Source organism: Diabrotica undecimpunctata, chromosome 7, assembly GCF_040954645.1.
Source record: "Diabrotica undecimpunctata isolate CICGRU chromosome 7, icDiaUnde3, whole genome shotgun sequence".
Classification (NCBI taxonomy): Eukaryota; Metazoa; Arthropoda; class Insecta; order Coleoptera; family Chrysomelidae; genus Diabrotica; species Diabrotica undecimpunctata.
Window position 1 is genome coordinate 30,842,504 of NC_092809.1, and position 26,654 is coordinate 30,869,157.

Here is a 26,654-nt window from a genome sequence, read left to right on the forward strand (position 1 = left end):
GAACCTATTTTCAAGTTTACAACAAAAGAGACATAAATAAAAGAAACCATTAAGAAATATACAACATAAAAAATTCAAATACATTAAGGAATTATTAAAGTAGGGATATAAAGCAGTAAGTACATTACAAACAATTTTTTAAAAAGACAATTTCTTGTTACTTGATGGAAATTTATTTTATATAACAATAAAATACTGAAAACTTTTGGTTTTAAAACTTCCACAAAATGTATTGTAATATCTTCTCATTAAACTTGTCTCAAGTCCGTCATTTAGAATGATGTCTTTATTTTTAAAATTTGTTAATTTCCATAGATTCCAATAAAGGCAGCTTAAGGCCTTTATTTTTGATGTGAAGAATTTGAAATTCGTTATTAAAAGAATGATTATGGTCTAGAAGGTGAAGTGCGTACGCAGAATCTGTTTTTCTATTATTCAAAGCCCTTTTATATTCTTCTATACGTATGTTAACAGTTCTACCAGTTTGACCGATGTAAGTTACGGGCAGTCGCCACATTTAGGTTTGTATACACCATTGTGTACGTGCTTTTTTTGTGTTGTGGAACAATCAACAACTTACACATAGACCATAATTCTTATTTTAATAACGAATTTCAAATTCTTCACATTCAAAATAAAGGCTTTAAGCTATCTTTATTAAAATCTATGGAAATTAACAAATTTTAAAAGTACCGACATCATTCTGAATGGTAAATGACATCAACTTGAGACAAACAGTTCTTCCCTCCTTCATATGTGGCGCCCTCTATCAGTCATATCCAAGTGTGCATCAAATTATAATTTCTCATATTCAAAAGTACCCAGTTGTAAATTTTTATACATAAATTTTTACAAGTGTAGAATCTACTGTTTCTTTTTGTACAATTACTTAAGGACCATCCATGCTTATGCAAATATGTACGAAAATGTATAATTAAAGATCAAGCAAATCGAAACCTCTTTTTGATTTCAATTAATTCAGCGATAACTCTACATACCGGCGAAATCTACACAAAGGACAACTAGGTTTCCCCAGTTGGTGTCCGTTATGGAAAAGTTTCACTGTATTTATAGTTTCGTATATTAACAGTATTCTGTCAAATTGGTCTGCAGCTTTCTTTCCAACATAGACCCTTTCCGTTGCTGTTTCTCCTAACCACTTAAACATTTATTTAGTTTTTGCTAATATCGACAGCTTAAAAGAAATCTTTTCAGAAATTCACAGCTGTATATTTTTTGGAGCGATTCCACTCTTAGTCTGATAAATTATTCCTACGCCTAAATATTTGATAAGCGCCTCCATGCGGAAGCGAGTGGTGGAGAATTTCTGTATACACTAGAGCAAGCAAACACAGGATAAATGAGTTATGTATTAAATTGTTCTGTATAGTTAACCCAATAAAGAATGAATTTTGTACCTGCTTTCAATTTTGACTATTTAACATCATACTTTTTATCTACACTACAGTTAATGAAAAAACGAGCTCTTACTAGTGAATGGACTAGAGTATTATAATATAGAGTTATAGGCGCATTTGCACTAGCCATTTGCTGTAATTATTTACAGTTTAAAGTAAAGTGTTTTTATACAGTTAACATCTAAATATTTCCTAGAACTATTTGCTGATCTGTAAAACTTCATGTGTTTATAATCATTTGTTGAATAAACAAGTAAACATTAAAAATAGCGCAGCGGCTTTATTTAGCAAAATTATTAACATATGCCAAGTAGGGGGGAAGTGGGTGGTGTGTGACTAGGGAAGTGCGGAACATTTAAAATTTCCCACCTTTATATGTAAACTATCAGTTCTGTATTTTCTCACCAGATGTAGTACTGCTTGTAGCATTTCCTCTTTGTTTAGTGTTGGAAAAGCACGTGTGTTGTGATCAATATAGGACATAATCGATTATCATCCTTGAAAGAATTGAAAGAATGAAAGATTTTCATCCTTGAAAGAATCCTAGTAAGAATTAACCTTGTTCCTAAATAATTTTTTTTTATAATATTTCAAGGCAATATAGAAACAAAATATTAATAATCTTTTATTAGAGTTTGTAAATTATGAAGGTAATACAAAACTCTGGAGCATCTTGAGATTATATTTGTTTACTAATTTATTTTAAAATGCTCCACTTGGAGAATTGGGACATAGCATGCGTGGAAGGTCTGGGACAATGTCTCAGATCTCCCCTGTTCTATTATTTTTATTTTAATAATATTCTGTTTATTTTAAGAGCATATTTTCGCTGTGTTATAGTGTAAGATGCTTCATAAATAGAAGAAGAAAAACCCTCAGAGGACTGTTCCATTAAAGTTTCACATTTTGAAGGACATCTAATCATACAGATTTAAAAGAGGAACAGCGTAAGGGAGGCGGCAGATTTATAGTATTTCAAAATCTGCTCTTCTACAACGCCATGTAAAAAATAGCATAAAGATCTTAACAAGGAATGCACATTGTTATTGTTCTAATTTGATATGTTATATTTTATTCTCCCAAGAACAAGAATTGGCTCCAAAGAGCAAGAATATATCCTGGTTGCAAATAGAATGCATCATTGTTTAACATTAGTTCAGGTCAGAATTTTAGCATGGCAATAGGCATGTGCCCTTGAATATAAGGTAGGCAATTTAAGGAACTTTCACATATCGAATGCCAGAAAGAACTTTCGCTAAGGTCTCCAAAAGCTACATGCCAAGAAAGGGCAACATTTAACATTTAACAACATTTAACAAAACAAAAGTTGATATGTTCCTAAATAACTTAAAAACCATCTACGAGATGTATAATCTCATTCTAGATCGTATATTCAATTGTGACGAGACACTAATCAGTACAGTTAATATTCCAACCAAGGTTGTGGCTAAGCGAGATGAAGTGAGTGAGCTAGTGAGACAAGTGACATTTGCTAAAAGGGGGGAGCAAATTTCCGTTTTTTTTATAGTGAATGTAATAGGAAACGCTTTTCTACCTATATTTGTGTTTTCCAGAAAAAGTTGAGTTTTTCTTGAAGGGTGCAACTAAAGAATGGCTTGTACTAATTTAGCAAGACAGACTAGATGTCAAGTGTTCTTTTTAAACATAGTCTAGAACACATAATTAATCACACATAATGCACTGACAATCAACTAATATTGTTGATTTTAGGTAATCACGAGAGTCATGTGGATTTAGAACTGATTAATGTCAGCAAAAGTAGCCACAGACTTTAGCCCCTCGATTGGTCTTCGGTCTTTGCTCCCATTTAAAAGTCAATACAACAAAGTTTGTAATGATTGGCTACTGAATCACCTAGGTAAAATCATATCTATCTACTTACTTTACTTTGGCTATACCCTTTGGCTTACCCTTTGGCTATACCGCAGAAGAACATTATTTCTGGTTTTCGAAAAACTGGCATTCACCGAAGCAGAATTCCTAATGTCTTCATTAACTGACCGGCTTGTTCCATTTGCATAAGCTTCAAAAAGTTCTGTGGTATCTTCTGAAAAAAGAACCTACGATGTCAATGAAAATCCTAATTACACCTGAGCAAATTCGATCATTTCCTGAAGCTGCACAACGCAAAGAAGCTCAAAGGCGAATAAAGAGAAGCAGAGGTCGTATTCTAGTGTACTAGTTAAGTACACTAGAGAAAGCGAATGTAGAAAAATTGGCTTTCGAGAGATAAAGGAAGAAGTCTAGTAAATATATCTAATACAAAGTCTTTGTTTCAGAACGTACAACTGTCGTATTAAAATACAGATAATGATCTAGAAATATCTCCGAGTTCTGAGGATGGTGAGTGCCGATGGGTAACAGTATACTTACCTCCGAAAGTTGGGAACCAATTTAGAACAATTAAACTCACAATTTTCTTTGGGAGCAATTGTTAGCCCACAATTAGCTCAGTCTCTCAGGTGTAAAACGTCTTATCTCAAAAGTAAATCTGAAAAATGAGTTTGGCTGGGACAAATAAACTAAGATATTAACTAATCATATTTATTATATATAAATAAATATAAAATTAAAATTTTCTTATTAAAAGACCTTCTTTTAATTATTATAGCTACAATATTCTTCTATCTATAAAAAATAGTATATTTAAACTGCAGGAGTATGGTGTACGAGTTACATTAGTCTGGGTTAGACGTCATTCAGGGATAACTGGAAATGAAGCAGTTAATCTCGCAGCTAAAAAAGCACTTGGCTCAGAATTGAGGGTAACCATGTGCAACTCATCAGATCTTATTAATTTATATAAGGCTGATGTTAGGGTTAGATGGGAAGCTCAGTACAGTAAATTTTCAACTACATCAGAGAACCTTAATTTTAAACTTCAACCGGTTTTACCGACGAACATTCCTCACATCAATTCGTGGGATTATAATAGATATAAGTCATCAATTATATCACGTTTAAAACTTAATCATGGTCGCTTTCCATCACATTTGTTTAGGATTGGTATCTTAAATTCTCCGTGTATCCCCACTGTCCAGAAAAACCTATAGCCGATACAAATCACATTTTTATGAGTGTTAAAAATATACTGCACATACAGATATGCTGTACCAAGAACTGAAAAAGTTTGTAAGACTACCAACTAACATCCCTACTTTATTAGTACAACAAGAGAAAGAAATATAAAACATTTTAATCAGGTTTGTTTTAGAAGCAAAAATAGATATTTAGCTCATATATGGTTAAATATATATGTATTTACAAACATTATGTAATTAGAATCCAAACTTCTGTTTTACCCCATTTGTTAATACCTCCTGCCCGTGACCTAGTCTAGTTTGTCTTAATAAAAATGTCTTGATGGGTCCCTAGGCAAGAAACGAGTGGCCATATTTTTTATCCTTATCCTACCCTTAATAATAATAAAAAAAAATACAAATATTTTGTGGCACACACAAAACTTCCTTATTAAATAAAAACCAAACAAAACAAATTACTCGTACAGCTTTACATGTAGCTAAATCTAAATACGTTTATGTTTGTATCTTCAGGTGGCCATTGAGTTCTGAATAGCAGCTACATTTGTTATTGCATGGTCGACTATATGCTGTGGAAAGCCCTTAACGACGGTCAGAAAGTTCCATGTGGTGGTTCCAGAAACCTCCCATGTGGTGGTTCCAGAAACCTCCCATGTGATTTTGATATGTCCCACCGAAAGGTGGACAAGAAAAATTAATTTTAAAGGCCAAAATATTAAAATAATAAATCTTGTGTTAGCAACATTATATGTTTTAAAATATTTCCTTGCCGTATGAAGATTAAAAATAATTACAATATTAAATAGAAAATAGCAAATTGGCAAGGACAAAATTAATATAATTTGATTTCCATATTCATACAGTGCTAGTCAAAAGTCGCTCCCACGTATCTTTTGAACAATTATACTTATAATAGTGAAATTTGAAATAAGAAAATAACCGGACGTAGGCTAACTAGTCATAACAGTTGACATAATAGCCATATCTAAATGACGTTACAGAGCCTCTGTGACCGATAATTTTAAATGAGACCTTATGGCAAGTGATATATCGTTTTAAAAGTATTGAACATACCTATTAACTCATACGTATTTTGGAAAATAGGGAAATAAGTCTTTTACTTACAATCTGTTAGAGGTTTTATTAAAGTTAAAAAAAGATAATGAGCTATCGGTTTTGCTGTTTACAAACTTTTACAGCATCTTCAGACACTCAAGAAACTAAGGCTAAAATACAAATGTATATAAACAAATGTGTATAAATATGACACAGCAAACAAACTATTATTTGAGTAGTACAGGGACATAATTAATAGTCAGTTAATCATGACTAATAAATAAAATAAAACAAAATGGAAATATATATGTGTGCTTTAAATTTAAATTAGATATTAAGATTCCATAGATCAGCTTCACTTTGATGTTAACTATATGAGTCATTTTTAATAAAATAAAATAATGTAAGATAAGCAAATGAAAAAAATGAAAAAAACATTTTTTATTCCTCAGTCGGGGTCATTATCTAAAAGTTGGTGCACAATTTTTAATTTGAATGGATGAAATTTGTTTTTAGCCAACACCGGTGTACAGTTCTTTGACTGATTCCACAGATATATGCAACTTGGGCTGTAGAAGAAGTAGGGTTGACTACCATTTTTGCAATTATGCCAATTTTTTTGTAATCACTAATTGTTGGTCGACCAGATCGTTTGACATCTTGAACACTAGCTGTTTCTTTAAACTTCCTAAGAAGCTCCTTCAAATAAGTCCTAAGTAGCTTAGCAAAAAGCAAAGTTAAAACAACTAGAAAATTGAAGATCGTCAATTTCTTGACAAATAACTAGGTACTGACGTTATAATCATTCTTAATTAAATGGTAATCTATAATTTTAGTATTTATTTAATTTATTCATCAAAATCAGCTTAAACCCAAACAAAATTAGTATGATTATATAGGTATGTTTAATACCTTTCAAACAAGATATCATTTGCCATAAGGTCCTATTTAAAATTATTGGTCACAGTGGCTATTAACATCATTGATCACTACCTGTTATGACTAGTTAAGAAGCCTACGTCCGTTTATTTCCTTCCTCCAAATATCATTATTATATGTTTAACCGTTCAAAATATACGAGGGAGACATTGGACTTCTGGATAAAACTATTATTTTTAACATCTTGATTATTATAGCTACACTCTGTTTTGCTCTACTACTTTTTTATACTCCACTATGACTTTTTATATAGTTTCTGAATTTTTCATCGCCTGTGTCTGTTGTTTCAGTTTTTGTTAGTACACAGATATCAATTTTAATACTCTTCAGTTTTATTAACACTTATTTTTCTTAAAATATTATACCATGTACATTTCATGTCAAAATGTTCTGAATATATTTTTTATTGCAATTTTTGTCGTAGTTTTAATCAATCCTTATTTCTAGCTTGAAGGACCAGAGGTTTCTGTTTGGGTTTATTTCCCGTAATTTAATTATAACCCAAATTTAGTTAACTAATCCAAGCATATTTTGAATATTTTAACTTAGCTTCTCTTTTTTCCTCAATTAACATCGTCCTCCTCCATATTCCTTATTTTTATATATATTATTAAGCCCTTTTCAGGGCGTGGTGACATTCTAAATCTAAATATTGTTAGCTTGCTGTCTTTATTGGCTGCGATCCTGTGCCATATGGATGGCTACTTGTAGGGATTTTCCCAGCATAGTTTTCATTTGGTCTGTCCATCGTATTGGAGATCTTCCTCTTGGTCTTCAGCTTTATACAATACCTTCTACTAGCAAATAGGTCCATAGTTTCCGTTCTTTTAACAAATTGGCCGAAGTAATTTAGGTATGCTCGATTTACTTTTTTAATAGTCCGTCTTTTATATGAAGCTTTCCACAATTTACAGGTTGGTTCGATCCACATTTCAAAGGCTTCGATCTTGCTCCTATCAATTTTTTTAATAGTCCATGTTTAAGCTGCATATGTAGCCATAAGATAAATAGGGGCATTGACCATTGATTAACCTATCAGCTATAAAATTGAAAGAGTAGTGAAATTTTTAAAACATGTAGATACATTTTTTTCATAATTGGGACCATATCTTTATTTATAACAGGTGGAGCAAAAGTAATCACTCTATTGGAAAACGCTATACCTTTTGCAAATGATGCCAAATCTCAAGTCGGTTTTGACGTTTGTGAAGTGAACAACCGCAGAATACAAATCGACAACCCATGAATAGATTTACTACGCAAGAACGCGGAATAACTGTTTCCTTTTTTTGCGCAACAATTCGTTGGCTGTGTTGGCGCAGCGTTAATTTTGTTGCAGATTTCCTGGGCGCCCGACACCAACTGGACAAACACTGCGGCGTTTGGCCACTCACCTTAACAACAGCAGGTGCTCCCAACGTTGGCCGGCAGTTGAAGCAGCCGTTCTGCTAAGAATATCGGTGCTGTTGGCAAGGATGACGAAGACGATCCCGGACATCGACAAGATGTCCCTACACAGAATTTTAAAACAAAATTTGAAGATGTTTCTTGACAATGTGCAGATACCTCAATGAAGGGGAGGACGATTTTCATCAAAAATCGTCATGAGCGAAGGGACAGAGCCATGAGTACCGAAATTTTTCTTCCTTAATTTATTAAATTAGGACTGGAAAATATGTGGTTCCAACTGCTCCTCTCGTTATCCTCTCGTTTTAGTAACCGGCAAGATCATCCGATTCAACAGTTCCAAACTTCTTTTTATGGAGTTTTTTTTTTCAAGTGTTTACTTCAATAAGCCTAAGATTCTTGAAGCTTTAAGGAAAACATATTTGCAAGTGCCATAAAGGCGTAATGCTCGTATGTTCATAAACTCTAGCGGCGACCACTTGGGCAATATCATTTTGTCGACTTGATGGAATCAAGTCTAATGGATTAAATAAACAAATTTCACAAGCAGAACCAAATTTTTTTAATAAAAAACAACAGAAAAAGAACATCGGGTGATCACTTTTATCTTTTCCTTATGCAATTAAGTTAAATAACGATATGAATATTCTAATGTTGTTTAAAAACATCGTCTTCATTTTTAATTTTAGTTTATATTTTTGCTGTAATCTTGTTTTTATTGGTTTTTTTATACACTACTGAATATTTTAGATCACATAAGTAAAACTGTCTCTGTTCGCCACAGTAGATCTTGTCATATTCATTAAACCAAACATTTGTTTTCCTTTATTTGTCATTTGCATTCGACCGTTTACTTGTTAATAAGCTTATATTTTGTATTTTTTTTATTGTATGTCGAATATTCCCTGTTGTTCGCTTTGTTATGGCATTTAATAACTCTTTACTTTTTCCAATTTGCCATATAGTCTCTTTATTGGTTATTTTATTTGTCCATAAAACCCCTAATTTGCAACGATAGGCTCAAATATCAAAATTCTCCGCTTTGTTGAATGTAATTTCGTTTATTATAGTCCAGGTTCCATTGATCTCATGACTTTCCAAGAACTAATATTTGGTATTTTTTAAAAGTGTATTATTCAAGTTCTTTTTTATAGACCAAAGAACTAAGGATAAAAAAATATATTGCTAATTATCTTTTATATTTTATATATTTTTATGTTGTTTGTTGTTTTTTATGTAACTGACTGTTGACTAAGTCGTATATATTCTTAGTACTACTCTAATAAAAAAATTTTGGGTTTTTTGGTTGTATACATATTGGCCTACATATATCGTCTATTTTAGCCTATAGTTTCTTGAGGGCCTGATGATGCTGTATAACTTGTAAACAACGAAACCGGTCGCCTAAACTTTTGATTAATACAAATCTACAAGCTAACCCGGATTGTAAGTATAAGACCCTAGTCCCTAACATTCATGAATATTTGCTCACATTAGCAACCTTTTCATCATTTTAAAACTTACTTGAAAAGTTTGATTATATTTTCAGACAGCTAATTTAAATATTTGGTAAGTTTAAATAATGAGTTTAGTTGGTCATATATTACTTCATTATAAATTTTTAGAAAATAATGAGTTACAAAGCTGAAAAAAAAGACTTCGCAAAAAATGTATTAGAGCAAGGTTATGAGGATGATGATATTATGGTTTCTCCTTGTAAAATACCAAGAATTCCAAATTTTGTCGGTACAAATGGAACCACTCGTTGGCAAGAATATTTTTCCAGCAAAGCAGTTCGAACAAGAAACAAAAATATTATTATTCGATGATCAGGTGTCAAATTTAATGTTGGACGTTGTCGTTGAAAATACAAACCTCTATTTATCTACAATAGCTCAAAATTGCACCAGAGAGAGAGAGAGATATTATGAAGTAAACGCTCTCTTTGGTTTGTCTATCAGGATCTAACAGGATCATTAAAAAGTGCTACGCTAAATACTAAAGATTTAAGGGACAAAAGCAGTCGTGGAATTAAACCGTTTTGATTGGTAATGTCTTAAAACAGATTCCTTTTTTTGCTTCCATGTTTGAGATTTGATAACTTGGACACGAGGGAAGAGAGACGATAATTTGACAAATTAGTGCCAATTGTAAGAATGTAATTTGATATGTATACAAGCATCTGTATGAAAGCATATAAAGCAGGAGCTAATAAAACAAAAACATTTGCATTGGTTGATGTCTTATGGCATATGACATTCTATATGATATAATGACATATATATGACAATATATATAAATATTCATTTTTGTTATTATATTTACTTAATTTTACTAAAAGTAAGCTTTGTTTTTAAAATAAATTTTTTTTGAGCTATTAAAAAACGTCTTTTGTAGACCACGAACCTGGTTTTCGTGTTCCAAATAGCAACAACATATTTTTTTAAATGGGTCTCTGGGAAAGGGCGCCCCGTCTGTTGTTATAATTTATTGCACCCCGACAACAGGATTAAAACTATTAACACCAAGCTTTTAAAATATACATAGGGGAAGGTCGGAGGAATATCGACCGCAGGGTAATATCGATCACTCTCAAATTTCATCTAATTGACGTCGCAAAGCAAAACGAATGCGCACATGTTGAACGCGCACTGGCCACTTAGTCGTTTTTCATACGCCATAGGCACTTAATGTCTAGTGGATTTGTGTTTTGTGGATCTTATAAAAATCTTATAAAGATTTTTATAAGATTCTACAATGGTATTTTAAGGTAACTGCTCCTTAACTAGCTAAAATCAGCATTTTAGTATTCACAATGCATGAAAACATGTTTCTAGAATACAGATATCAAAAAATCATATAATTTCAGATTAAGTCTTTTCCAAAAAAGTTCATGTCAACAATGAGCACACTTTGGAATAAAATCGACTTTGGAATAAAATCGAATTTATCGAAATAAAATAGTGGTCGATTTTACCCCAACTTGATCAATATTACTCTAATTGTAATAGGTCTCAGTTCATGTTATTTATTTCAGATGCCACGAACATATCACAGAAAAGCAACACGGTCCTCATGGGGCGAAGAGGCGATGGAAAGAGCTCTCAGCAATATAGCTGACAAAATACTTTCGATAAGACGAGCATCCAAGTTATACATATCTCTTATGGAACCCTTTTGTGAAGAAGAATTAATATCTATACTAGTAGTTGAACAAAATCAAGATAATGTGTCTTCTCTGCTTGATACACATCAAACACCATTGCCAATACCAGTTCCCCTAGATGAACTACCAGTGCCCAGCGACGATAAGGATAAATCTGTGCAGCTAAAAAATATAAGCTTATCTCGTAAATCTTTCAGTGAACTATGCCCTCTACCGGCACTACCAGTCAGTAGTTATACAAAAACTAGAAGCAGACGAACTCAACACTCCACCAATTTAACATCAACACCATTAAAAGAACGATTAGAAAATAAGGAACAAAAAAAGCAAAAGAAGAATGAGATTGAGAAAGTTAAAGAATAATTGGAGCTACTAAGATAAAAACAGAAAAATTAGCCAAGAAGAAGACTTATGGCGTGAAAGCACACCAAACACAATAAAACGAACTATGTGCAATATGTTTGGAGTTTGGATTAAATGAATTATGGTGGAGATGCCGTCTGTGTGGTCTTTGGGCTCATGCAGACTGCACGGAAGTGGATACAGCTACGTGTTCTACTTGCTCAAACTGTAAATGTAACTAAAGAAATATGTATTTTATACTTAAACCTAAATAAACTTAAGCACTAAACGTGTTCATCTGTAGGTAATCGATATTTTCCATCCTTGATCGATATTATCCATCTCCATTGTCGTTATTACCCGATTGATCGATATAACCCGAATTTTTTGAGTTTCAAAAATATGTATTTTAAAAATATTTGTAATTATTGAATAATATTTTTGAAGCAGTAATTGGTTAACTGAATGAAATAAATGTCCATATTATAAGTTTTAAATTCGTAAAAGCTTTAGCAAACAGTCTGTAACAGTTTTTTCTTATGTATTCGATATTCCCCCACCTTCCCCTAATATAATTATTTTAAACGTTCTTAAATGTTTTTGAACAATGACTTGAATAGTGGAAGCTAGACGTAAATGTCCCAACAATATATATAACAATTTTTTTTCTAGGATTTAAATACAAAAATTAATTGTGTAAAGTTTCGTGGGATTAAATATTTATGTCTAGACGTTTGTAGTTTTTGGAGAACCGCCAAGAGTATAAACGCCATAAACCAAGAAGGGAACAGACTTCGAGTACTGATTTGGTCAATTGTTATCTTGTTGATTTTACGGTAATCAACACAAAATCGAGGTGTGCCATCCTTCTTCTTGACGATCACCACTGGGCTGTTATACGGTGATCGACTTGGTCGGATGACACCTGCTGCAAGCATCTCCTAGACTTCATCGAACATGATTTGTTTCTTGGCTGAAGAACATTTAAATGGCTTCGTATTTATCGGCCGTATGTCTGTCAGCTTGATTTTTATCACCGTGTCTGGGGTAGTAGGTTGCTTAAGTTTGTCGTCGAAGACGTCTTCGCACCCCTGCAGGAGTTTCCTTACGGTTGGTACTGCAAATTATTATTATTATTATTATTATGATTATTATTATATTACAAATAAGGGCAGAGGAGCGAGCTCCTATTATGCCCAAAAATCAAAAATAAAAAAAAAAACATCCTTATAAAACTAATACCAATTGTGGAGCTTGTTCATCTTGGAGTTGAGTCTTTGAGTTACATTGTTTGGCTGAATGCGATTTCCAGTAGGGGACTTTTCGTGATTTTTTTCCCACGTGTAGATATTTTCGGTTAATGTCTATTAGTACTTCTTCTGTTTGGAGCCATGGCATACCCAGAATTAGATCTTGGTTCAGATCTTTGACAATGGCACATCTCGTTGTGGACTGGAAACTTTCAAAATCGATAGTGACTTCGACTGTACCCTGACTGTGTGTAGTGGTGTGTTTGCAAGCCAACTGGATCATTCTACGCCTTTTGTGTACGTCTGCCGCTTGAACCAAGTCGGGGTTAATATAGTTCATCGATGCATCGGTATCGATGAGGATCTGGACTCTCTTTGAATTGATGTTTGCATCGATTCGTGGCAGATTTGAGACCTTCTTGGCATTGATTGGATTTAGTTGGGGCACCCCATCTGGAGAGAGGCTTACTGGGTGCCCTTCTCGTCGTTTTCCTGGTTGTTAGGCTGTTGTCGGGGTTTCGGCGTCGGTTTCTGAGATGGATTTCTATTTCTCCAATCATCTATATCTCAGAAGTTATCGGTTGCCTTTGTAAATATTGTCTCCTGGCTTGGTTCTGGATCGGCTGTCATGTGGCTTTTGGTGGGTCAGGTTGTCGATTTGCACAAATTTTTCACAAATTCACCTCAGGTCTTCTTCAGTTTTCGGCATGTTGTTGCGGAGATGTTTTCTGATTTGTGGGCGAATCAGATTCGTAATGGTCCTGCACCTTTCTTCCTCGTCGATATCGGGTAGTAATCATGGAAAAAAACTATCTTCCTTGAAATGAATTCTAAATAAGCTGATATTTTTGGTAATGTACGTATAGCTTGGACATTAGTGATGATCTCTTCGTTAAGCTGCCTGTTTAAAAACTTGTTGTAGTTCAGACTAGTGAATTGGCTCTGTGCCCATTGAGCTGCCTCTCTTATCAGTGATTTTTCTAGAATGTAGGCTATCCAATGTTTGGTATCGATGTTTATATTGCTAATGTGGTGTATTATTTCGTTTACAAATTCTTACGGATTTTCGGTATCGTCGCTGAAGTATTGAGGTGGTGCAGGGTTCCATTTCGCTTGTGGGATTTCTATCTTTTTTTCCTGGGCTTGGATGGGTTTGGTCTGTACCAGTGTTAAAGCTGTAACTGCTTGTAGTATCAACGTTGACAAAACTAAGCCAGGTCTGTGGTGTGGGTATCTTCTGTTAGTTGGGCGCCATGTCGTACGGCTGTAGCGTCCTTCAGATTCTCTGGGGTCCCTTGACGCTCTACGACCGTCGTTTTTGAGAAGGATCTTCAATTCTTTGGTTCTATCCTTGTGTTTGTGGAGTTAAACGGGATTCCGGCCTTCACGCATGAGAAGTTTCGCCGGTCCTCTGTAATGGGCGAGGGCATACAGGCAATCAAAATCTGTGTTCGAGCTTTCTTACTTTCTTACAATGATTTAAATGTTTATGTTAGCATTCTGCGTGGTGTATGCCTCGAGTTCCACAGATATGCCGGCCTTCTTACTTCGTGTAGCCGCGTTCCCTCTCCTCGAGAGAGGTACAAGAATGCTGGCAGTGTCGACTCTTCCTACTACCCGTCGCTTCGTGTTACTACCTTTCGTAAACAGTATTTCTAATAGTTACTATTTGCATTAGGTTTCTAGTGACGACGCGTTGTCGCAACTCGACCCTGATTGTAAAAGCAATTACAAGTTCCCGTCGGGGCTTTTATTCGCTCTTTACAATTACAGGTCCCGAAGAACGCTTTGGTTAGTTTGACACCATTTAAAATAGTTCTAAGACCAATGTTTTTTCTATTTAAAAAAGCCGTGTCTTACTGGCAGGGTGCGTTCGTAGTCAACACGCCGGTTCTCGTGCTTCGAAGTTTATCTTCTAAATGGATGAAGTCTCCTTTTATTCGACGTCTTCGACGATATCAGGTTATTGGATTAATAATAAAATTCAAAGTATTGTGGTAGCAACACCAGGCCAACAAAGTCTAGTTCGGCTAGTAGTATATGACGACTAGATCCCGATCGGAAGATGTGCTGCCCTTTTACACAGTTAGTGTTTGATAATTCGCAGCAATCTACCGCTGGGAGACCGATGACAAATCAGTTAATAACGAGCTTTGTGATTGGCCGGTCAAAGTGACAATCTGTGTCATGATTGGTCATTTTGGCGACACCTTAGTTCCTTGTCGTATCGAATAGTGAGGGACTGGCCACCTCTAATCTAGACTAATTATTGTCTTTTCCCAATTTTTGGGTATTGACCAATTATTATCCTTTGACTTATTAATCCAAGTATCACCAATATTTATTTTTCGCAGGTATCAACAGCGGATTGTAGCTAGATCGATTTTATGTACTAGGATTCTTATTTTTGATTTATTGTATCAACCCAAGAACTCTCATAAACCCTAAGTTGGACTATACGCTAGAGTGGGAAATCAAGAAAGAACTCGAAAAACTAGTGGAACATAACAATGTTACACTCGTATGTGTTTCCGATCATTAAGAAATATACGACAAAGAGATGAACAGCACAATACAAAATACTTCGGTCCGTAGTCGGTCGTGAGAGTGCCAAAAAGTATCGTCCGGACCGGATCAAAATCTGGATCTAGGGGAAATATAACTCCGACTGTAAAATAAACCCAATTAAGCATATGTGTTAAAATATCTATTGGACAGAAAGGCGCTAATATGGCAGTACTGTTGAAATTAGTAGGAAACACCTCAGTGCCATAACAAGCTTTCTTACTGGATGTGCGGCAGTCAAAGAACATCTGCATACAGTGGGACTGTTTCATAGAAACAAGCCTAAGACTCTGTAGCAAGGACCTGAAACAGTTAACAATCATAACTTCTTCTTCTTCAAGTGCCATCTCCGCGGCGGAGGTCGGCAATCATCACAGCTATTCGGACTTTTGAGACGGCTGCTCTAAAAAGTTCATTTGATGTACATCCGTACCACTCTCTCAGATTGCGCAGCCATGACATTCTACGCCTCCCTATGCTTCTCTTTCCTTGGATCTTTCCCTGCATAATCAGTTGGAGCAAGATGTATTTCTCTCCACGTGTAATATGTCCGAGATATTCTAACTTTCTTGTTTTTATTAAATTTAAAATTTCCATTTCTTCCATTTCTTCAATTCTTCTTCTTCTTCCAATCATAACTACGAGGCATTAAATCGTAAGCAGAAAACACTTTTTGGGGTCTATCAAGTAACTAGACCGGTATAAACTGGTCCAGGATTCCATAATTCTAAAATGTGTATTATGATTCAATCAAAGACGTACAATAAGCCAACCTACTGCAGCTAAAACAATTTACAACAGATAATTTCTATGAAAAAAAAAAAAATACCCGTAATGAAATATTATTAAGATGTGGAAACTTATTACATATAAATGGTTTACTTGTTAGTTGAACGACTCAATTATAAACTAAAAACAACAGTAAAAGTAACAATAAACTGATGTCCCCTATAGTTAATATTTTTTGTACTAAAACTTCAAATTATTTCTAGATCGAATAATTTCAAGGTTTTACAAGACAAGAAACAATAAAACAATATTTTAAGCATAACTTTCTGCTATCTTCTTTAGTCAATTCCAGTAATTATAATTAATGGCATTGCCCTATTTACCTTTTTTTTTTGTACAATCGTCTTTTAGCCTTCCAGATAACTGATTAACAAATTGGAAACAACAAACCGAAAAAATTAAAATTCACCTCTCCATGAAAAAAGTAAATAAATATAATTTACGCTAATAGAAAACATTTCCTTGATGAACGAGCCCAGTTAATGAGAGTAGAAATAATTAGGCCTTTTAATTAAATATCTCCAACGTCGCTTTCTTTGTTTGAACGAGCAGCTAGATCCCTTGCAGATATTGTCCAAAAGTGAATTTTAATTGTATTTTATTTGAGAAAAAAGCAGCAGAATAATAAATTATTTGTATTTCTGAGATATTAATATTTATTTGAATGAAGGAATATTCCTAAATGATAAAACATTTACCAAGCTGTTAGGTAATAGCAATTTTTATAATTACTTTAAGAGAAAAACTTTCTGTAGAAAGTTTCTACAGAAGTTTCTACAGAAAGTGTAGGTTTAAATATAAATATCTCGAAAACAAAAATCATGACCAATTTGGTACCCAACCAGAACATCAGTATTGGTGGTAAAGAAATAGAACTCGTAGATAGATATAAATACCTGGGACATGAAATTATGATTGGCAGGGATAACCAGACTCATGAACTGAAGAGAAGAATCGGCCTTGGGTGGGCAGCATTTGGAAAACTGAGACAAACTTTTAAAAGTGAGCTGCCCACATGCCTAAAGAGAAAGGTATTTGATCAGTGCGTCCTCCCAGTCTTGACGTACGGAGCAGAAACACTTACCTTAACAAAAGCAGCAGCTACCAAACTGAGAGTCACACAGAGAAGAATGGAGCGGTCCATGTTAGGAATAACTCTGCGAGACAGAATAACCAACGAAGACATCACGAGAAAAACCGGAGTGACTGACATCATCGAGAAGATAGCCAGACTAAAATGGAGATGGGCAGGACACATAGCCAGAATGACAGATGGGCGATGGACAAAGAGGTTATTGGAATGGAAGCCAAGGGAAGACAAGAGAAGCGTCGGTCGACCACCTACAAGATGGACTGACGATTTAAGAAGACTCAATAAAAACTGGATAAGAGCGGCGCAAGATAGACGGGGTTGGAAACATGAGGAAGAGGCCTATGTTCAGCAGTGGACTCTTGAGGCTGGATGATAAAGAGAAAAACATTAATTTAATCTAAACCCATAAAAAATTCGTAATTTAAATAGGTTAGGGTAGAATAATACAATATTTATAAGGGTGGTTATTACCATAGTCATCATTTTAAGTAACGTGATATTTTTAACTTGATATTGTCAATCTAACGTATTGTTCCACTTCTTTAAAATACTTTATTCAAACACCAACTTATTAACAATATTTTTACACAATGACCACTAATATCTTCAAAAACTTCTTCTTCATCTTTAGTTTCTATGGCTTCCACATCATGGTGATACGCCAGCTCAATTTGGTGGTGACCCCGATAAAGTCTGGCTATAAACCAACTCGAGGTCACATACTTGTGTCAAATAATTTTGTAGAAAAAAATTATTAATAATTAATAGGTTATGTTAGTAAACACTACAAAAAGTATTGAGCATTGTCGATTACAAATTTAATTTATTAATTGAAAGGAATTTTATCAAAATGCTGCCTGATTCTTCAGTAAGTTTATTTAATATAGAATATATAGTAATTGGTGAATTCTAATTCATATAAATGAATTATGTGTATAGGTCAAAACTCGGAATGATCCTTATGTGGCATTTAAAAAATATATGATTTAGTTTCTCTATTAGGCCACATTCACAGTAAGGGTTGTCCACCAAATTCAGTTTAAAAAGATAATAGTTGTAATGTGTCTCCTATTTAAAAAAAAAACGGATGTGGCAGTCCAGTGGGACTGCCGGTAGAAGTTATACTTCTATACACGCGTTCACCGTTAAAAATTTATGTAGGAGTCAATCTGCACAATCATTACATATGTAATGCTATAGGTAAGAGAGAGCAGAAAGAGAAAAAGAATTAGTTATATAGGTATATGGTGCATCGTTTGCTGTATATAAACATTTGACCTGTAATAGGAGTATAGTAAATGAAGGATTGTATCAATATTTTAATGAAAATATATATTTTTATTTTTATATATGTATAAAAGGAGTTGAATGCAAAAAAAATACTCTTTATATATATTTACACATACTCTGCAGTCAAATTCATTGTTTATTTTGTTATTAATATAAAAATTACAATACAATAAATACACTGCAACATAATTCAATATAATAATACAATATAAATTAAAATGTAATATTCATAAGTATTTAAAATGGCCACTATACATAACTTACTTTACGAAGATAAAAATAAAAAACCAACAACTCGGATTATGTTGTAAATTTTCATTTTATTTTAAAATTTATGTTTTTTGCGTATATTACATATATTTAATAAGATTAACGTGAGGTTTTTAAATATTTCTAAAATAAAAAATGAAATTCATAATTCGGATTCGAACTCACAACCACCAGCATATGAATCAAACATGTAAAGGATTTGCCAATTAGACATGACACTAACGGATTTCAAAATTGACAGTTCTCGGTAAAACAGTGATTATTTTGAAATACAAAAGCCTAAAATAATTTTATAAACGTTTAATTTTAAATAATACAAAACATATCACAAATAATAATATTAATACATATTATATTATATATATATATATACATATATATATATATATATACAATATTATATAATATATAATATTAAATATATATACAAAAGGAACATTTTTATTCTCGAGAGAGGAAGAGAGAGAAAATATATCTTCTGTCTCTCTCTTACTCATTATCTTACATATGTAATGGTTTCACAGATTCACTCTCATGCAAATTTCCAACGCCGACCGTGCGTATAGAAGTATAACTTCAAAAATAGAATAATAAATAGGATTTTTTGCTAATTAAAGTTTTCCAAGTGTCTTTGAATTTGGTTTTAATTTTATTCTTAATTATGGGCAACACGTCTTGAGAATCCAATTTCATATTCAAAGGAACATTAAGATCTCTCCCCATTTTGGCTAGTATGTCAGCTTGTAGGTTGCCCGGTATATCGGAATGACCCGGTATCCATGAGATAAGTATTTCAAACCCGTCTCTATTTGCAGATGAAATAAGATTTTTTGTTTTAAGGCACCAATAATCTACCGAAGCAGAAATATTGCTATTATAAATTTTAGAAATTGCACTAAGAGAATCGGAAAAGATAATAACTTTATAGATCTGTCTATTAATGGACAAATTAACTGCTTAATATATAGCCATGTTTTCTGCTTTGCATATGCACAGTTCATCACGTAGTCTGGATAAAAATTTGTTATTGATACTAAGAATATAAATGCCAAAACCTACTTTGTTTTGTACACTTTGTGTACAATTTTTTGAGGCATCCATATAAATAAAAGTAAAATCATTGATATATTTTTCAGTAGATATTGAAAATTGTTCTCTAATCATATATTCATTCTTGGTTATTTCGCAATATAGTATTTTTACTGGATTGACTAATGTATCAAAATCCATCTCATAACATGGGAAATTATTACCTTTATACATTTTGTTAAAATATGGAAAAAAGTATTCTAGTGTTGAAACTAAGTAAGGAAAGTTATCTTCATTATAAAAATTAGGTTTTATTATAAGTTTATTCCGTAAGTTAACAAGGGATAAAATCAAAGGATGGTTTTTGATATTAACGATCTTACTTAAAAATTTAATAGCTAATAATAAACTTCTATGTTTTAAATCATATTGTTCCGATTCTGCTAGTGAAGCCAAGTGAGGGGAAGATTTCATACAACCTAAAGAAATTCTTAAGCCTTCAAAAAATACTGTGTTAAGTTTATTATTACATGTGTGAGATACAGGTCTGGATAAGAATGAACCATAGTCTAAGTGAGATCTTATTAAAGCGTTAAAGACTATTAAAAAAGTCCTAGGGTCTGCACCCCACCATACTCTGCAAATTGCACGTAAAATATTAATATTTTTCTTTGTTTTAACTAAAATATTATCAACATGTTTGTCCCACTTGAGGTAATTTTGAAAAATTTTGCCTAACAATTTAACTTGATCTTTTAATGGTATAATTGTGTTACTAAATTTGATTTCTGAGGTAATAATTTTGCGTTTTTCCTTCGAAAACCATACAGCTTCACATTTGTCTATAGAAAGAGATAGATCATGTTCTAACAATTATTCTTGTACATTGTACAATGCCATATTAACTTTATTAACCATTTGTTGCATAACTGATCCTTTAACATATAAAACCAAATCGTCAGCATACCCAAATATTTATATCTTTAGGAAGAATGGATAATAGATCCAATATGTATATTAAATAAAATTGTGCTTACAGGTGAACCCTGGGGTAAACCTTTAGTTCCTACAGACGGGCCCAAAAAATCACCGGTATTGGATCTAGTATATAAAAGCCCTTTTTTTGCAAAATTTTAAAAATAATATTAATTATAGGACAAGGGACATTTCAATTTTGTAATTTATTGTAAAGTTTATATATATTCACATTATCGTATGCTAATTTAATATCAATGAAGACGGCAAGGACTGAATGGGAAGATTCAAAGGCTTCTGAAATGAAGGTATGAAGGAGGGCTAAATTGTTCGCAGTTCCTCTACCTCTTCTGAAACCTGCCTAAGTATTTTTAAAAACGAGATTATGTTCTAAAAACCAATCTAATCTATTTTTTATAATGATTTCTCAAGTTTTTAGTATGGAGGAGGATAAAACAATTAGTCTAAAACTTTTTCCAAATTTAATTTTTTTTAAATTTTTTCCAATCGCTAGGTAAGGGTTCTCCTTTAAGACATTCATTGTATATATTTAGGAGGATTTGTTTGGCTTTTAGAAGGAGATGTTTTATTATTGAGTAAGAAATATCATCAATTCCCGGGGCAGAATTTTTTTGATTGAACAATGCAGTATCAATTTCTGACATAGAGATAAGTTTAAATTCTTGGTTAGCGTGAAATAACCGGAATTCAGGATCAATAGAAACTAATGAGATATTATATAATATTTTTCTTTTAATGATATCTGAAGGATTATAAAAACTTTTGCAATTATTATGGTTTGATAATTTTTTTTACTTTACTCCATACGTCTGTAATATTGGATCCTTTATTTAATGTTTCACAAAATTGTTTAAATTATTTTTCTTTTTTATTCTAAGGTTACGCTTAGTTTGTGCAATTATATGTTTAACATACAAATAATTTTCTAGTGATGGTGATTAGTCAAATATGTGTAAGGCTTCCTTACGTTTCTTTACCCATAATGTACACTCTTCATCCCACCAAGGATTGAATGGTTTACCCTGTGTTTTGTATAAAACTTAAGAGGTCGCTGGTTAAATAATATTAGATAAATAATTATAAAGATAAAAATGTAATATTTTGTTTGTGAATAAATTAGTGACAAATAGCAAACACAACTGTAAATAAATTAAGAAATTAACTGGTCTTACTCATTATTAATGTTTGTACAAAGAATATAGACTTACCCTTTGAAATATTGGAGTCGTAGCCAAGGAAATCTCGTTGGTACCGCGTCGGGGCGCCCGCAGACGCTGCTCTATGGCACGAGAGCCAACAAACTTGGTGTGTTTCGTTCGCTGTCTTGGAATGAAGTGTCTTGAGATTGCAGGTCAGAAAAGAATCTTTTGGCCGTTGGGTGAAAGAGGGTACATCAATAAATCACCCGATTGTATTGTGATTTTGAATGCGATAATTTAAGTTAATTGAGACCATAATACGAAACCTTACACACGTGTGCATATTTGTGATACAGAATACAAAAGAGAAGTCAAATTCTCCGCACTTAAAACATAATACAACCAGTTTAGCAATTTTACGAAATAACAGGAAACAATATATTTTACCAAAGTCGTTAGAATACATAGCATTATATTAGATCACATTACAGTACCGTAACAGAAAAATATTAAATGTAAAAATAAGAAATAAATAGTATATACTTTCCCAAACACCCTGTATCTTACAATTTTTATACGAAATCGAAAAATCTACAGCTTTATTGATAACTAACATGAATTGTTTGTAATTTATTTTATTTATTGAGAAATTGACTTGAAGTTGTTTAATATTTCATCATAAAAAAGACCCCAGTCAGCTCTTGAAGAATTTCTCATTTTATAATTTTTTTACAAAAGTTGTATCTTATAATCGTTGATTTTTATGTATGTGGGAAAATGGTTACTATTGCCGCAGTCTTTATTAATCCCTCATTTGGTACATAATGCCAGATTAACAGCACTGATATTATTGTTGGGAAGCTGAAACAAGGTTGATGAACCATCATTTAGAATGGTCAGCTCGTTATCAAATATAAAGTCAACTATTTGTTTACCACCTTTATTAATGAAACATTTATCCAAAATTGGATGATGAGAATTCATATCGCCTATAATGATTAATTTTTTTATGTCTAGGTTTTCTAACATTGAATTTAAAAAAGGCACTGATATTATTTCGTTATTTGAACTTGAATAGATATTTATTAGGAATATGTCGTCAATCTTTGTTATAATATATTGGATTTTGTCTGAATTATATTTTTTAATAGTCTGAAATGAAATAGAATTTTTAATACAGGTAGCTACCCTACCATAGCCATCATCCCTATCTTGTCTAATAATGTGATAAAATTTTAGAGTAAAATTGAAATCTTCTTAAGCCAAGTTTTATTAATAACTACTATATCTTAGTCTTCTTTAGAGACTAAATCTGTCAGAGTATCCCTATTTGAATTGATACCTCTGATGTTCCATTGAATGATTTTTATTTTTGATTTTAGGATCATTCTAAGTTTTAACCTATTAATCACTATCTAAATAATAGTCTAAGTACATATAAAACTTAAGGTTAGAATGGGAAAATACAAGTTTTTTAACCATTAATTACTATTTAATTGGGAATAAGCCACAATTAAAGGTTAAAATACGTTTATTGACGTTTCAATTTCCACTTCGAAAAAAAATTTAAATAAAATTTATATTTATTTTTAACCATATTTAAATTATCTGGTGAAATGTTAATAAAGTTTAAACATGATTTTAGGAAATCTTGTGAAGGTATTGTATCGAAATTATAATTACTTTGCGATGCACTGGTATTCCAGGCTGAATTTGGTTTTACATTATATGAATTAGATGATTTATATTCCGATTGGGAGGGTATTCGAGATTTAGATTGAGATAAGGCAGTTAAAGAGGAGTAATTCTCTGGTCTACCATTTGGAACATAAAGACATTCATCATGTGCATTTCTGCCATAACCTTGTTGGATTACTCTTGTTTTATTATTTGGATTTGATATTACCTGCTGAAATGTCATTTTCGAAGATTTGAAATTGTGTGTTCTTCTTTTTGGTGGTAAAACGGTGTTTTGAATAGTATTATTATTAAGGGGTTTTACTTTAGTACTATTACTCGGAAGGGACGGAAAATCTTTTGAGTTGAAAATGAATTTGTCTTTTTCTATGTAATTTTTGGGAATGTATTCACTAGGTTCAAAAAATGTTAAATTTTTATAAGAAATAAGTTCATAATATTTTTTTAACGTAAATATTCCGGACACGTACGCGCTTTTGAAACATGTGAACCTTTGCAAAAGAAACATTTCATAGTACAATCATCGGTATGTTTAAGTTCACCGCAATTTTCATACATTTTTCTTTTGCTTTACAATAATTCGTTTTGGTGTGTCCAAATCTCAAACAGTTGTAACATTGTGTTACTGGTGGGAATGTATACATTAACCAATTTTGGTAGATCATAAAAATTTATTGTTTTAAGGATTAAAACACCACTGAATGTAAACAAAACTATACTGTAGGTTTGCATGTAGTCGTAAATCCTTTGACTACACTCCTGTTTAGCCTTTTAGCATTCAGAATTTTAATATCTTAGTTGTTAGTAGAACAACATTCAATAAGTTCATTTTTATTTTTATTTCAACATATATTTGATGTACAATGTACAATGTAGAATAAATACATTTACAAGATATATAATTAAAAGGTATATAAATTTTGTAACCTTGATCTAATAAATTTTTGTTATTTAGAAATGTATTTGCAGATTGATAATTATTAAATTCTACAGAAATTCTGTTTGAATCTTTGCTTCGAATTTTAATAATTTAATTTAATTTTAAGTTAAAAATATCTCCCGCAATTTTTATATTATTAAAAGAACCAACTCTAATATTATTTCTATTTGTTGACTCTATAAACACAAAAAACGGGCCAATATCTTTTCCAGAATAAATATTGACAGTTAAATTTAATTTTTTATTTACATTGGGATCGGGAGGAACCCCCTTCCATCTTATTCCTAAAGAATCAGTCAGAAATGTCAAATTTTTGGTAACAAAAAAATGAATTAAAAATTATTCTTATCAAACTAAAATTCAAAATAATATTACAACAAAGTACAATGCTTAAAATAGCTGTACAATTTACAAGGATAGGTTTGCTTCTGTTCTATTTGGCACAAACACGCACCTCTTTTCTTCGTTGACAGTAAGTAGCTCTTTACTGCACGATCGACGACAGGGGAATGTTCAAAAACTCAATTAACGTTACACATTGGCGCCCTACGTTGGGCGCCAATGTGTAACGTTTAAAAATTCAGAGTTCAATTATTTAAATAAAACAAGTAACGTTGAGCACCAACTACTTTTTAAAGAAAAAATAGTAAAAAAGAAACTAAATGTAAAGGAATTAATGAATTAATAAAGAAATTAAAATAAAGTAAATATTTAAATATAAATTAATAAAGATGTGACGTTTATGACATTACAATTTAGAATTTAAAACTTTATTGTTCTTAATTAACGTTATTAAATTTTTTATTTCACATTTAAAAATTCCACACTTTATATAGAATCAGTTAATCTGTAATAAAAACCAACTTACGCGTTCTTAATATTGCTCCTATTCATAATCAACGTCATAAAACGCTTTGTTTTTCCAGAAATCAAATAATATCACCAACCTTGACCTTATTCATTCACAAGGAAGTTCCCACCCCAGCATTACCCACACGAAATGAACGGCATTGAATTAATCAACCCCTGTATGTCATTACTGTTGATTTTATCTAAACGCCGTGCATGTCCAGATAGGCAGAAACCATGCTTGTTGCCGGTTCTTTACAAAATACGACTGCAATGTTTAGTATCAGCATTAACAATGTTTTGCTTTCATTAAGCTCGGTCTTGATTAACTTAATTACTTTTCTGGCGCACGACGTCAGCGACAATTAGAAAGGTATTTGATCTCTGAAACTGACAGCGGGATTTTTAAATGCAATAATTGGAAATAGGGATTTATTTATTTATGTGATTAGGTTGATTTTTGCGTTTTTTTATCTTCCAGTCTAGAACGTGCAGAATATGTAAAAACTAGCGGCAACACAAATTAAGTAATCAAATTCAATACAAAAGTAAAAAATTTGATTAATGGTTTAGAAGAAAGATTACTTCTAAATATTTTAAACCTATAGTCACGTTAGAATATAAAGGATATTTTAGTTCACACTTTTCACATATTCATTTTGTGAATGTAAAATGAGCTTTAGTCTGTCGTTAAATATAAAGCAGACACGATATTGTTTAAAGCTGTTGTACAGCAACAAATTCAACGAAAATTCAAAACAGCTCAAACTTTTCTGTCAGTATATTTTGACATTTTGTATACATAGCCTTGATATTCTGACAAATATCAAGGCTATGTATACTTTTGAGACTGCTTGTCTAAACAAACAAAAAATAGTGGTGCTAAAGCATTCGCATAGTTCTCTTCGTCCTATTAATATTTTTCCTTACATTACTTGCATTATAAGTTGATAATTTTTTCTTTTCATGATATTTTCCAGGTAAAGAAATTTACTCTTTTTAAAAGATCATACTTCCAACATCCTTCTTTATTTGTGCCCGTCTTAACTGCAGCTATGAAATTCCTAATATTCTGCGATATATGGAGAGCACAAAAGCTCCTTATGAGTGCCAAAAAAATTACAGCTTATATGCCATTTCATTTTAATAAATGTAATCGAGGATCTTTCAATTCGGATATTTATTCCAAAAGAATTGTCAACTTCATCATTAAAAAAAGTACCTAAATAATTATATTTTCTTATTGTTTTAATTGGTTAAATTGATTTGTTGTGTATGTATATATTTTATATGTTTGGATCGATTTTGTAAACAAATCAGCGCCTACGGACACCATTTGGTATTGCAAATTAGTTA